Source organism: Arvicola amphibius, chromosome 2, assembly GCF_903992535.2.
Source record: "Arvicola amphibius chromosome 2, mArvAmp1.2, whole genome shotgun sequence".
Lineage (NCBI taxonomy): Eukaryota > Metazoa > Chordata > Mammalia > Rodentia > Cricetidae > Arvicola > Arvicola amphibius.
The window spans coordinates 31,847,287-31,860,946 of NC_052048.2; the positions used below are offsets into that span (position 1 = coordinate 31,847,287).

The 13,660-nt window shown below is 40.5% G+C and overlaps 1 protein-coding gene across 4 annotated transcripts in view; it reads right to left on the reverse strand.

The window, feature by feature from the left end:
• Positions 1-13,660, reverse strand: part of Zfand4 (zinc finger AN1-type containing 4) — a 94,473-nt gene that overhangs the window by 80,704 nt on the left and 109 nt on the right. For 3 of the 4 annotated variants that reach the window (XM_038319857.1, XM_038319854.1, XM_038319858.1), the window contains exon 1: positions 13,190-13,634. The exons of the other annotated variant lie outside the window; for it this stretch is intronic. The gene's annotated coding sequence lies outside the window, so the exon portion shown is untranslated. Of the gene's footprint in view, positions 1-13,189; positions 13,635-13,660 lie in introns of those variants that run through there. 4 annotated transcript variants of the gene reach the window in all.

Consider the following 13,660-nt stretch of genomic DNA (forward strand, 5'->3'; position numbering starts at 1 on the left):
ATCCAGTAGTGAACTTTGTGTGCCTGCCTCTGAAATCACTCCCAGAGCAGACTATTCATGAAGAATAGATATGCTTTTGATTCTTTATGTACCTTACAAGAGCTAAGCACTGTTGCTAATAAATAGCACATGAATGACATTTTTGTTAATATTAAAATTCTACATATCAACATAATGTTGTAAAACTTTCCAAGTGTATGAACATCCTTTTCTAAAGCATGTATCTCTTTTAAACCATATAAAACTTTAGAGTCTTATACATAATTAGACACTGGAAAAAAGAATGGCAAAAAATATGAGTTCCTTTAAAATTTGATCCACTAAATAAATAATAAATGGTAATGGGGTAGACACTAGACAATCTCTATTTACAAGAATACAATGGCTAATAAATATGAGAGACAGAAAAAACGGATAGACGCTTAAGGTAAGTTAATAGTATAGAACTAGCAGGAAGGGTGATCCCATTGAAAACTGCTATTAGTTGGAGAACACCTTGTATGGGATGGGGGGACGGGGGTTTTACACTTAAAAAACACAGGTGCATATCTTTCCAGAGAAATGAGTGTAGTGATATTTAATTTGTATTTTAATAAACAAAGCTTGCCTGAAGTTCAAAAGTAAAACAGTCAAACTGATCAGCCTTATGGACCAGGCTTTAATCCCTTTAATCTATGCCACACAAGTTTGGCATGTGGCGCGTGTCTTTAATCCCAGCACTAAAAAGGAATATAAAATGGAGGAAACAGCTCTCATACACAGTCTCATTCTGAGATTCCTGGAGGGGATCACTATTTTAGACTGAGGTAGAGGTTAAGAGTCAGTGGCTGGCTGTTTTGCTTTTCTGACCTTTGGGTTGAACCCAAATTTCTGTCTCTGGGTTTTTATTAATCATGCTACAGATGAGGGAATTTTTCTCCAAAATAGTTTTGCTGAAATATAATTCATATACAATAAACTGGCTCACTTAACATCTAAAATTCAATCATTTTTAATACTAAAAATGTCCAAACACATCATTTCCCCCAGTGATGGGGACTGAACAAGAGCCCTGGGTATGTCAACCAAGTGTTCTAGCAGTGAGTGATACCAAAATCCTCTTGCAATCACCTTTACAATATTTCACAACCCAAAAAGTCTTACACCCAATAGCCATCACTCCTAAATTTCCCATTGTGGAAAATTCCTTTACACTGTGTGAATATATGTCACTGCGATTGGGTTATTAAAAAAGCTAACTGGCTTAGAAATCAGTGTGGTGGTTTCTCAGGAAACTGGGAGTCAACCTACCTCAGGACCCAGCAATTCCACTCTTGGGAATATATCCAAGAGATGCCCAATCATATTACAAAAGCATTTGTTCAACTATATTCATAGCAGCACTATTTGTAATAGCCAGAACCTGGAAACAACCTAAGTGCCTCTCAATAGAAGAATGGATAAAGAAGGTGTAGCACATATACACTTTAGAGTTTTACTCAGCAGCAAAAAAACAATGACATCTTGAATTTTGCATGCAAATGGATGGAAATAGAAAACATTTTACTGAGTGAGATAACGCAGACCCAAAAAGATGGATATGGTATGTACTCACTCATAAGTGGATTCTAGCCATAAATAAAGGACATTGAGCCTATAATTCATGATCCTAGAGAAGCTAAATAAGAAGGTGAACCCAAAGAAAAACATATAGTTATCCTCCTGGATATTGGAAGTGAACAAGATTGCAAGGGCAGAGGTTGAGAGCATGGGGGTGGGATGAGGGTAAGGGGAAATGGGGAGATAGAAGGGAGAAGGGAGGATGGGGAGAGTTTGGGGGAATGGGATGGTTGGGATGTAGGAGGGGTGGATGTGGGAGCAGGGAAGTAGATATCTTAATTAAGGGAGCCATTTTAGGGTCGCCAAGAGAATTGACTCTAGAGGGGTTCCCAGGTGTCCAAAAGATGTCCCCAGTTTGTTCCTTGGGCAGCAGAGGAGAGGGTGCCTGAACTGGCCTTATCCTATAGCCACACTGATGAATATCTTGCATATCACCATAGAACCTTCATCTGGTGATGGATGGAGATAGAGACAGAGACCCACATTGGAGCCCTGGACTGAGCTCCCAAGGTCCAAATGAGGAGCAGGAGGGAGAACATGAGCAAGGAAGTCAGGACCGTGAGGGGTGCGTCCCCCCACTGAGACCATGGGACTGATCTAATGGGAGATCACCAAGGCCAGTAGGACTGGGACTGATGGAGTATGTGACCAAACCGGACTCTGAATGTGGCTGACGGTGGAGGTGTGGCTGACGGTGGAGGCTGATGATGTGGGAGAGTCTGTTTGTGTTGATTTCATTTGTTAATAAAGAAACTGCCTTGGCCCATTTAATAGCCCAGCCCTTAGGTGGGTGGAGTAGACAGAACAGGAAGAAGGAAGTGAGGTAGATGGCTCAGACAATTGCCCCGCCTCTCCTCTCTGGGACAGTCGCCATGAATCCAGCCACCAGGTCAGATGTGCTGAATCTTTCCCGGTAAGACACCACTCATGGTGTTACACAGATTATTAGATATGGGTTAGTCAAGATGTGAGTAAAAGCCTGAAACTAATGGGTCAGGCAGTGTTTAAATGAATATAGTTTGTGTGTAGTTATTTCAGGGCATAAGCTAGTCAGGCGGCGGGGAGCCGGGCAGGACGAAAAGCAGACCTGCCCGCAGCACTTCACTACAGGCTGACTGAGAAGCCAAGAACAATGACACTGGGTTTTGATTCTACTGCATGGACGGGCTTTGTGGGAGCCTAGTCTGTTTGGATGCTCACCTTCCTGGACCTGGAGGGAGGGAGGAGGACCTTGGATTTCCCATAGAGTAGGGAACCCTGACTGCTCTTTGGACTGGAGAGGGAGAGGGAGGGAGGGAGGGGAGGAGAGTGAGAGGAGGGGAGGAGGTGGAAATTTTTAATTAAAAAAAATGAAGCTAACTGGCCTATAGCTAGGCAGGATAAGGCTAGGTGGGAGAACCAGACTAAGAGAATGCCAGAAAGGAGAAGGGCAGAGTCACAGCAGTTTCAAACAAACAGATACAGAGAAAAGCAAGTTGAATGTAAAGGGTTGAAAGAAGGTACCATAATATGGCAGAGGTTAGATAAGAAATATGGGTTAGTTTAAAATATTAAGAGTTATCTAGTAACAAACCTGAGCTATCGATCAAGCATTTACAACTAATAAGGCTCTATATGATTGTTTGGAAACTGGCTGATAGGACACAAAAATCTGCCTACATATACTGCCTAAGTGTCCGGCACCTACATCCACAAAAGCTTTAAAATGGTTCTAAACACACAGAAACAGAGCCAAACACAGCTTCCTAGTCTTGTGTCTCTTATGTTGGCCACAATACAGAGACACGTCTCCTGGCAACTGCCTGCACGATGGAGCCAGCTGCCAACCACCATGCGCTACTGCCATACACTAAGCTGAGCAGTGCTGGCAGCTGACGTAGCAGTTTAAGATTCATCTCATGCAATCAGAAAACAATATAGATGCTCAGGTAAAGACAAATCCAGATGGGAAAAACCTCTAAGTGGGTTACAGATGGTTTAAAAATATACATAGGCTTGGGAGAGAAAAGAGAAAGGATATAGACAGCCATAAAAAATAGTTTAAAAATAATAAAGTCCTTAAAAAAGAAGTAAAGCTTAAAAAAATAGCCAGGTAAAGATGGAAAATACAGAGGTAGACTGGATTCTATATGTTACTGTGTTGTCCTTAAATTCTTTGACTGTTGATGAAGGAAAGATAGCTGCTAAGAGATATTATATACTTATAAAAACTGCTAGATTAAACTAACCTATATATTTTTAACATATCTTGACTTCAAAATGGAAGTAAAGAATATGTTATTTTGCGGAAGAGGTTTTGCTTTTATCTCCACAGGAAATGAGGGGCTGTGGATTCATTCCAGGTTGATACCAATCAGGTTTGATCAGGGAAGACCCCCTGAAAATCCTGACTACAGACATAAAAAAATAAATCTTAAAAAAAAAACCTATGAAACAGCCTGGTGATGGTGGCATACTCCTTTAATCCCAGTACTCGGGAGGTAGAGGCAGGCAGAGCTCTGTGAGTTCAAGGCCAGCCTGGTCTACAGAGCTAGTGCCAGATCAGGCTCCAAAGATACACAAAGAAAGAGTGCTGGGGAAAACACCTTCAGCCAATGACCTTTGAGATGCTGGACCATGTTGGGCGTGGGCTTGGGTACCAAAAGCTCTTGCACTTGCTTGCTCATTCTCTCTTGACTGCTGGATTTGGTTCCTGTTTCCTACTCATGCAGAGGACTGCAATCTGCAAGTTGCCCCCCCCTAAATAAAAAACTCTTTATTATATTTAATTCTGAGCTAGTGTGGGACTATTCTATTCATGTTCACCTACAAAACCCTGCTCAAAAAGCAAAAAAAAAAAAACCTCCAAAAAATGTAACATATATTTTACATTTTACCTGCTCAAATATAAAACAAAAAATCATCTTGGGCTAACTTGTGTACAACACACAGCCTATATGCCTGTATTAATACAGACATGTATATTACCTTTAAAAGTTCATGCATTTTCAGAACAAAGGGACCAGACAGACACCAAAAAAAAAAAAAAATGGATGGCCCAGGTGATACAGCATCTCAAAATGCCTCTGTAACAATTTCCTCAAAATTCTGCATCCAAAACAGCTTTAAATCTGCTGGCCGAGATGGTACAACCTCACAAATTACTCCAGTCAAGACTTAACAATTATCCTGATTTTCTCAAAGATTCCCCCAAAGATAACGGTGTGCCCACAGACAACAGGGAGTATCTAGAGAGTGACACTCACATTCCCAAGAGATGGTGTATGGATAGGTTTAAGTTATTCAATGGAATATGAATTTTTATAATTGTTTAGGGGAGTCGGTTACAAGTTGTTATTGGTCATAAGAAAAAAAGCTAAACAGAAGAGTTAAATTCAAAGATCTCTTTCTAAAGAAAAAAGGAGGATGATATAAGAATGACAGAAAAAAGGGTAGATGATTGAATCTACTTTAATCCAAAAAACAACTATTAATCACAAAATATTTTTACATTAGTATGGATTTTGGCTTATTGATACAAAAATTATTTTTGCTGTACTATATGTATGTTTGGGGTATTGTGTTTATGAAGCTCATTTAAAATGTATTATATAGTAAGAAATACAGATTATAGTCACCTATAATAGTCACACATATAGTCATGTTAGGTATGTTTTCAAGATTAAAGAGATATATTTAGATAGATAAATGTCTTCAATCACTTCAAAAACCTATGGAATGTTGCATTTAATATGTTTAATAACCTAAGGATTTTTATGACAGTGAGACACATCTACTCCAGACAGCACTGGTTTCTTTCAAAAGATGATGATGGCCACTGGAGAAACTCTGTATGGAGCTTGTTTTCTTTATAGCAAAGGCTAGCCATTTAGGCAAAGAAACTGCCTTTGCCTGAATTGCTGACATCATACTGTCCAAACTGGACCAGAACAACACACAAAAAAGTGACTGCCAGCCGGGCGGTGGTGGCGCACGCCTTTAATCCCAGCACTCGGGAGGCAGAGGCAGGCGGATCTCTGTGAGTTCGAGGCCAGCCTGGTCTACAAGAGCTAGTTCCAGGACAGGCTCTAAAAAAGCTGCAGAGAAACCCTGTCTCGAAAAACAAAAAAAAGAAAAAAGAAAAAAAAAGTGACTGCCAAACTTTGCCAATACAAAGTAGAAGAGTCTTTTAAAATTCCCTGCTTCTCAAAAATATCTGTCAGTTATACTAGGTCTGTGGCATCCAAAGATGAATGCCTCAACATTACAGAAGAACTCTGGATAACTGTGCAGGTAGCGAGGTATTCCTGTCATTAGGTAACATTACACCCTTCTGGGATCTTTGATGGAGTTAAAGATTAAATAAATTAGACTTAAAGTTTTCCTTAGTTATGATAAAAAAGTAAACTAGGTATAGAACTTTAGACACAGAGATAAGATAAATAATAGAATATTTTCTCTAACTTTGCAAAATACAAGTGGACTGGCTATTATAACTAATTCTTACTTGATAACTGTTTTTGTTGTATATAATTTTACTATGTTAAAGTTAAAACCTTCCTTTATATTTAGACAAAAAGGAGGAAATACTGTGGAATAATCCTCTGTACACTATGAAAATGTGTTACTCTCATTGTTAATGGAAAGCTGATTGACCAACAACTAGGCAGGATTTTGAGGGCAGAGAGAATGCAAAGAAGGAGAAAGGCAGAATCTGAAAAGTCACGATCCAGACGCAGAAAAAGTAACATGGGAAGTTCATAGATGAAGTAGATGAGCCTTGGGTCAGCACAGTTTAGTAGAAATGGTTAAATTTAAATTCTTAAGAGCCAACTAGAGACAAATCTAAGCTATCGGCCAAGCATTTATGATTAATAAGTCTCTGTGTGGTTATTTGGGAGTGTCTGCAGAATACAGAGAAACTCCACCTATACCCCATTCTGCTTCCCAGTACAAGGCAACAACCATTCTACTTACTTTCTGTATAATTGCTTATTGCAGGCACTTCACATAAAGGTAATGACATAGCATACAGTATTTTGTGACTGGCTTCTTTTGCTCTGCATAAAGTTTTCAAAGTTCATCCGTGCATTAACATGTCATTCATCTGGTGGATGAATACTAGTCCCCTGTGTGGACCTGGTGCACATCATCTCTCCAGTCACTGATTTCCCTGCTTGGGTAGGCTCCAATTTGGAACCTACTACACATACTGCTATAATGAACAATCTTCTATCTTTTAGACACGTTTCCTTTTCTTACAGATAGATATCTAGAAATAGGTGTGCTAGGCCAAATGGCAACTGTATTGAGCAATTTATGAAATTACTAAACTTTTCCAAGTAGTTTGAACTATGAGGGTGCAGATTTCTTCACATCTTTGTATTTTTACTGTCTTTTTACTAAAGCTATCCTAGTGTATACATGGTTGTGATGTGTACTCCCAGATGATTCTGAACAATATTCTTTTATGCAATTATAGGCCCTCTGAATCTCACACTTAGAGAAATATCTATTTATAGCCTTTGCCCACTCTTTACTATTGGTTTGAAAATTTGAAAGTATTTTTTTAAAATATCCTAAAGTATGGGGAGAGGGGTTGTGGGAGAGAATACTGGGAGAGCTAAAATTAAGAACCATTTGATGCATAATATAGAAACCTAATACAGTATAAACTTCCTAAAATATATACATATATGAAGGTGAAGTAAATGGAAATCACCAAATAATGGGGGAAATGAGTCCCAACTGGCCATCTCTTGTCACCTAATGAAGTTTCTAATACTGGGATTGGGTTGCATCTAATTGAGTTGCTGGCCAAAGGAGTCCTACAGGAATTCCCAAACAACAGAGGTTGTTGCCAAGACTATGGATTGCTCTGCACAAACTGACAGCAAGGCCCCACTGCTGAAGACAACACCTACACAACTCACATGGAGATACAGGGCTGGTGCCTACATAGAGCCTTCCATTCTAGCATCTTTGATAAAGGAAGCCACTTTCGATGCTATCAAAAGAGAAATGTAAGCACCAAGCCAGCCACAAACCCTTTATCTAGAATGATATACTGCCTGCAGGATAGGTAAGGGCAATGGTAGAACAAAGCTTAGGGGAGAAACCAACCAATAACTGATTTTATTTAAGGCCACAAGATGGAAACCAAACCCAATACTGCTTGGGTGACCAAGAACCTGAGACTACGTAGCTCAAGAACCTAGGGTAAAACCAAATAAAGTTGGCCTAAAAAAAAGGGGGAAAATGTAGTGGTAAACTGACTCCTGACTCCTAATAGCATTCTGCTATATTCATAGATAGTGTGTTGTTCAGTCATCATCAGAGATGCTTCCTCCTACAACAATGGGAATAAATATAGATCCACAGCCAGACATTATGCACAGAGTAAGAGACCTTTGAACATTCAGCACTAAATGGGATATCCCCATTACATCCCTCTCCCCCAGAGCTCAGGAAACTCCACAGAAGAGGAGGTTGAAAGAAGAGAACAATACCCTCTAAATCAACTGAGCAAAGATCATATGAACTCACAGAACTGAAGCAGCATACACAGGGCCTGCACAGGTCCGCACCAGGTTCCCTATGATTATAGTACGACTTCCAGTTTAGGGTTTTTGTGGGAATCCTGAGGGTGCAAATGAGTAGGTCTCTGATTCTTTTGGTTTGCTTTGCTGAACTTAAAGGTGATGACTTGTTTTAACTTTTATTTTGTTATATTTTTTAAAAATGATTGAAAACCTAGCCACTAGTGTTGGTGGCTGTGTCAGAGGAGCAGCAGTGTCAATTGACTTCAGGAGTCCCGCCCACCAAAATGCAAGGCACTGATGGGTAAATAGCAGATAGGCAAGACCCCAAGGGCTTCAGCCCCAGGATGTCTCGTTACCACTGTGCCTTTACAAGTGTGCCACTGCCATTTTTCTCTGGTATCTGGCATGGTTTGAACAGGGTTGGGGGCATCCTGTGTGCTTTAATGAAGTATGATTATATCATGGAAATATCCCACTCTACTGGGCATTTTCACCTGTGGATTATTATGAAGATGATTTCTTCCAAAACTGTACTGTTTAGAGTGTTACTCCTGCCCGCAATAAAAGCAGGGGCTGCAGAAGATAAAAAAAGAACAAGAAAATGTCACACTCTTAGTTTCTCTTCAGGAGCTATATAGACTATGGTTTAGGTTAATGATTAGCAAAACAATTGAGTCCCAGGAGTTAGCTCAAGTTCTTTTTGATATGGGAAATGTGTTCATGGGTTTCAGTGTGCATCACAGCTGAAACAAAGCTTTAAACAATTGACTTCATGTAACTGGAAAACAAAGAATTGGATGGCTAGTTAAAATTAGACTGGACTCTAAAATATGAAAAGTGAAACTAGTAACCTGTTTTTCTGGCAATTATAAAGACCACTGTCTATGGGAACGGTTATGACTGAAAGGCTCCCCATTTATGAGAAGTCTTGTTCTTCACCTCTAATATGTAAAATGTTTAATCATGTAAGGGCTATGAAAAGCATGCTTTTTTACTTATAGTCATTGTAATCATTTACTTAAAAAACAGAATATAACCACATTGTAATTTTTATATTGCTTAGAAGATCCGCTGGGGTATATAAGCTGTAAAGAAAAGTAAAGAATTTAGAAGGAAAACACCAGAAAATGTGTGTAGAAAGAAGTTATCAGGAAGTAGTGAGAAGGGAAGCTGTAGAAGGAGAACATCGGGAAAGCAGAAGGGAAGACGTAGAAGGAAGACATCGGGAAAGCAGAAGGGAAACAACAGGGTAGAAGAACGGAACAAATAGAGACTGGAGTAGAACAAACAATAGAAAAAATAACAAAGAAGAGACACTTTTATCCCTCAGGAAAAGAAGTCTGTGTATTTTTTCTTGCTGAGTCTGAATCTCATTCTCAGTCTCTCTGCCCTGTAGAAGGCTGGTCCCTCTGCACACAGAGCAAAGGTTAACAACTGAACTGTTAGCAGAGTGCCCTGCCATTCCAGGGCAGTCCTCGTGTTCAGAAGTAGTTGACCAACATATAATGGGTGCCGGTTTTTTGTATGCGTGCTTTTATTTGGTTACAGTTTGTTGTGGGTTTTTTTTGTTGTTGTTGTTTTCTTTTTGGGTGGAATTTTGGTTTTCTTGGTTTTTCTGTTGTATTGCCTAAAGACATGAGTTTTTTCCCTAATAAGAAAGGAGATTTACTTTTAGCGCAGTTTCAGATCCACCACAAAACTGAGCAGAAACTGATGAATCCCCACATGCATGTGTTCCCTCCCCACCTTCAGCTAGTCTACATTCTGCACTAACACAGTACATTACTAACAGCTGAGGAACTGATACATCAGTTTACATTAGGGTTTGCTCTTGGTGATGCACATCTATCTTACAGGTGTGGACAGATGTATGAATCATGTATTTACTAGGACAGCATCAGGGGAGTTTAAGCATTCTAAAAGTTCTGTTTTGGGCTATGGATCCCTTCCCATGCCTCGAATTCTTGGCAGCTTTTGGTCTTTTTAATGTTTCCATAGCTTTGCCCTTTCCAGAATGCCATGCACTTGGAATCACACAATACACAGACTTCTCAGAGCAGTCTCTGTAAGGAGCACATATTTAAGGCTCTTTTGCGCAATGGATTGTTTCCTTTAAGGGCTAAACTATATTCTATTGTCTGGATGAGTTTATCTATTTTCCTACTGAGAAATATCCTACATACTCCATTCTTGGCAATTATGAACAAACTTGCTATAGATTTTGTACATGCATATTTTAAACTTTTTTAGGCTAGATTTTATTATAAGAATATTTTCCACTTTTGTGTGTACATTGTACACATATCTATGTGTACACTATGTGCATGTGTACATTGTATATGTGCATGTGTGTACACTGTGTGTGTACACATTGTGTGCATGTGTACACTGTGTGCATGTGTGTATATCGTATATGTGCATGTGTGTACATTGTGTGCATATGTATATGTGCATGTGTATACACTGTATGTGCATACATTATATGCGTGTGTATATGTGCGTGTACACTGTGTGCATGTGTGAACATTGTGGGCATGTGGAGGCCAGCAGTCAACATCACATATCTTTATCATCTCCTACTTTATGTTTTTAAGGCATCATTGATCCTGATGTTCATCAATTCAGCTTGACTGGGTGACTGGCAAGTCCAGGGGCTCCTCACTGTCTCCACACCCCAGGTCTGGGATCACAGGTACACATTGCTGTGCCCAGCTTTTCACCCAGGTACTCAGAATCCAAACTATGACCCTCAGGCTTTTACAGTTAGCATTTTACTTTCAACGTTTCAGCTACATCCCCAGCCCCATTGTATTTGGTTTTCTTTTAAAGAAACTGCCAAACAATATGCAAAAGTGGCTAATCATTCTGCATTTCCAGCACCAGCGAAAGGTCCCTAACATCTCGTGTCATCACATTGTTTTGCACAGTCAGTGTTATGGGACTGACTTCAACTGGAAGTTCCATAATAACATAAGATGTGAGCACAGTTGTCTTTCGAAGATGCAGACTATTTCTATTATCTCTAGCTCAAGGCCCTATCAAGGCCTCCGTTGTCTGTGCAGTAACTTTCAAACTCCTTAGAAAGACCTTTCAAATTACACATTTCATCTCCAAGCCCATTTTCACTTATCCACATACATATATATCCATGGTTCTTTTGAGTTGTAGTATATCTACCTTTGAGTTGTAGCCCCTATATTATTGTTCCTGCTCTGTCCTACTCAGTGTCAACTCCACACATGGCTTCCTAAGAAGCACCTAAGCATCTCTCAAAACTCAGCTCTAAGGACTGGAGAGACCTCAAGGGGAGCGCCTGCCTACAACTCAAAGCCCTGAGCTAATAATAACCAGCACTGTACCTCTCCCCAAAAGCCTCATTCCAGTATCAACTATCCCATAAAAATCTCTTATACTTACCATCTTTTGTACCCATGTCATATATGACACCCATCAAAACTGTACTGCTTACATGCCTCTCATGCTTGTGCTGGTAAACTACAAGCATTTAAGGGAAGAATGACCTCTCTATCACTCAGTACAGCAACCTGCACACATTAGCACCCATTAAAGGTTGTTCAATGAAATTCAGCTAAAAACAATTCACCTCCACTGGCCTTTATATTAGACAAAATAAATGATATATGTAAGGGTATTATTGTGTCATAAAAGTGAAGAAATAGTGGTTATGCTCCAAAACTGTTTGGAGGAATACTGGTTTCTTCTGGGAATCTCATTCCAATTCACTCCACCAGAATTTATGTAAACTGTGACAAACATATACACTCAAGTATTTCTGCTGTAGTGGATGTTTTCATAGTTCTAATATGAAATATTATTAGGAAACTTGAATCGTGCAGATAGCTAATGTCCCTTTAAAATGGCATCACTGGAAGAAAAGTTGTTGCTGACAGCACAATTGTTCTGAGTGGAGCTATACAACTTATCGAAATAATAAGTAACAGTAGTAATACAAGTACTGTGCTACTAGTGCTGCTGGCCACAGTGGCAAGAGCACATGACTCTCTACAGTGGGACTGTTTGGGTTTCATTGTCTTACATCATTTATAGTAAATGAGCAACTTAGTGATAGAGTACTTTCCTAGCACATATTAGGCCCTGGGCTCAATCTACATTTTCACCAAACAACAACAACAACAAAAAAAAACAGAAACACAAAAAACCAGCATCATAGTGAAATACCCATTGATAGCATGCAGACGTTCTTAATGTACTCATCACATTAGACCAAAGAGCATGTGTGCTACAGAAATACCAGTGTCGCTTCTTCAAGGCCAACAGCAAACCCACCTACAAATAAGCAGTCTAGAGATAGAAGTCACATATTAGGAAGGCTGAGATGAACATGACAGAAGGCACAGGTGACCAGTATCTAGGAGGAGAACTTAAAGGTGCAGAAGAATAGGAGCATTCCCTTCACAGTGCTTTTTATACTTGTTCCCTGCAGTAATGAACAACCTGGGGGGAAGCAGAAGGTCACACATGTGGAAGTCCTGAATCTGAAATACGACTAGATCAAGGGCCTCTGAGCAGAAGGAAATTAGTGCCGCAATAAGTACCCCACAATGCTGCTGGAACTTCCAAATGAAGCTTGGGCCCTGTCAGTGGGATAACTTTCTAGACATGAGAAGGACTGAGGGCGGTAACCATAGATGAAAACAATTGTGTATAGAAAAGTCAGACTTCTCAGCAGTGGAAATCAATGGAACAGAGGGCAGAAGGAGGCTACGCAGTCTGTCTAAATCGGAGTAGAATACTACAGGGACAAATGGAAGCTCAAGTGGGCCAATGACCTAGTCGGTACTAAAACTGGGTCCACTGAGAAAAGCTGCAAGCCCCCCAAAGTGGCATGTGGCCTGCATGAAAGAGCACTGGAAAACCAACGGGCAACTCATACTGATATGAAGTGATATAATAAAATGATGCTAAATATTGATAAATTAGCTTAAAAACAGAGAAAAAAATCAAAATGACTCTCCAACAGTTTGAAATTTTCTAAAAACACAACTACAAAAGCAGCAATGAGGGCACGCAATAAGGAATTTCAGTACCTTGGACTTTTGCTTCCTTCTCGTCCACAGAAACTTAGCCACACGAAGAGTTAGCTTTTAAATTTTTTGCCCAACATAAAAATACCCACAATACGAGGCAGCCATTTAAAATGCTGACACTTATATATTTACAGATGTGTGAAAATCGAGCTACAGAGTGAAATCACACACTCTAGCCTGGGACTGATGCCCTAGTGCGGCTGTGCTGCCCTGAGGCCAGGGACCACGACCCGCAGGGACCACACTCAAACCCAAAGTCGGGTCAGCAGCGCCCAGAGCCGCGGGCGCGACCAGTTTGTACCCAGGGCGACGGCTGTCCGGGTCCCGTGAGTCCCGAGCAGAGAAGCGCGGAGGGCGCGACCAGGCTGCAGCCGAGGCGGGCGCACCTCTCCCGCCTGCCCGGGCCGCGAAGGAGCAGCGGGCCCCTCAGCCGCCCGCCCGCCCGGCCGCGCCCCGCCCCGCCGCGCCCCT